The sequence below is a fragment of the Saimiri boliviensis genome, chromosome 11 (assembly GCF_048565385.1).
Source record: "Saimiri boliviensis isolate mSaiBol1 chromosome 11, mSaiBol1.pri, whole genome shotgun sequence".
NCBI lineage: Eukaryota > Metazoa > Chordata > Mammalia > Primates > Cebidae > Saimiri > Saimiri boliviensis.
Window position 1 is genome coordinate 103,396,129 of NC_133459.1, and position 2,045 is coordinate 103,398,173.

The 2,045-nt window shown below is 45.9% G+C and overlaps 1 pseudogene; it reads left to right on the top strand.

Moving 5' to 3' along the window:
- The first annotated feature begins 905 nt into the window (after positions 1 to 905).
- Positions 906 to 1,761, top strand: LOC141580428 (farnesyl pyrophosphate synthase pseudogene; annotated as a pseudogene).
- Positions 1,762 to 2,045: the final 284 nt, after the last annotated feature.

The window sequence follows — 2,045 nt, forward strand, 5'->3', positions numbered from 1 at the left end:
TGCAGCACTATTCACAGCAGCAAACACATGGAATCAACCTAAATGCCCATCAATGATAGAGTAGATAAAGAAAATGTGGTACATATACACCATGGAATACTATGCAGCCATAAAAAGGAACAAGATCAATCCTTTGCAGAGACATAAATGGAGCTAGAAGCCATTATCCTCAGCAAACTAGCACAGGAACAGAAAACCAAACACCACCACATGTTCTCACTCATAAGTGGGAGGTCTTCCACTTATGCATGAACACAGGAAGGGGAACCACATACACTGAGGTGCTGAGATTCACTCGGGGTGGCTGGCAAAATCTTAGGGAAATTTTAGGAAAAATTATAGATTAATCTCAACGTTTTGGAAGGCCAAAAGGTTGTATTGGGATAGGCTGAAGGCAGCCAGTCCATTACGTCAGGATCAGCACTGGAGACACTGATCACCACCTGCAGAGGTTTGTCCTACAGACCCTGACTTAAAGATGGATAAGTAAATGCACTTTCCTACCTATTTCAGTGATTCAAGTGGGCTACGGATGGTTGTCAGCTGCTTTTAGAGGGTGACTGCAGCCGATAGACCAAGACTCCTGTCCCATCCTTACACTTATTCAGTAAAGATTTCTGGCCGGGTGCGGTGGCTCAAGCCTGTAATCCCAGCACTTTGGGAGGCCCAGGCGGGTGGGTCATGAGGTCAAGAGATTGAGACCATCCTGCTCAACATGGTAAAACCCCATCTCTACTAAAAATACATTAGCTGGGCATGGTGGCAAGCACCTGTAGTCCCAGCTACTCGGGAGGTTCAGGCAGGAGAATTGCCTGAACCCAGGAGGCAGAGGCTGCGGTGAGCCGAGATCGCGCCATTGCACTCCAGCCTGGGTAACAAGAGTGAAAATTCATCTCAAAAAACTGCTGCAAGCTTTCTTCCTGGTGGCAGATGACATCATGGATTCATCCCTCACCTGCCAGGGACAGATCTGCTGATATCAGAAGCCAGGCGTGTGTTTGGATGCCATTGATGATGCTATCCTTCTGGAAGCATGTATATACCGCCTGCTGAAGCTCTACTGCCGGGAGCAGCCCTATTACCTGAACCTGATCGAGCTCTTCCTGCAGAGTTCCTATCAGACTGAGATTGGGCAGACCCTGGACCTCATCACAGGCCCCCAGGGCAATGTGGATCTTGGCAGATTCACTGAAAAGAGGTACAAATCTATTGTCAAGTACAAGATGGATTTCTACTCCTTTCTCCTTCCTGTAGCTGTTGCCATGTACATGGCAGGAATTGATGGTGAGAAGGAGCATGCCAATGCCAAGAAGATCCTGCTGGAGATGGGAGAGTTCTTTCAGATTCAGGATGATTACCTTGACCTCTCTGGGGACCCCGGTGTGACTGGCAAAGTTGGCACTGACATCCAGGACAACAAATGCAGCTGGCTGGTGGTTCAGTGTCTACAATGGGCCACTCCAGAACAGTACCAGATCCTCAAGGAAAATTACGGGCAGAAGGAAGCTGAGAAGGTGGCCCGGGTGAAGGCATTATATGAGGAGCTGAATCTGCCCACCATGTTCTCGCAGTATGAGGAAGAAAGTTACAGCCACATTATGGGTCTCATTGAATAGTACGCAGAGCCCCTGACCCCAGCTATCTTTCTGGGGCTTGTGAGCAAAAATCTACACGTAGAAAAAGTGACCTAGAGACTGCGAGGTGGGGAGAGTAGGCTCTCAATAAATAAATTACTGTGTGGAAAAAAAAAAAGAAAATATATGGTAAAGCCATTTAATGTGTTAATTGTATAGAACTATATGTTAATAAAGCAGAAAAGTTCTTACTGATGTCTGTCTTCATTTCATCACAGTGCTCTCTGCTATCATGTTTAGTTGATAGTGTTTTCTAAATTAAATTGAGGTGAATGTCCTCTGATGAACCTGTTCATCAGTATAGGCTTAGAGGATCTCAAATGCTTTGAGAGAAATTAACACTAACAACTCGGCTTCAAAACTCTTAGATGATGTATACAGGGCTGTTTTGGAACATCTGACCATTTCAAG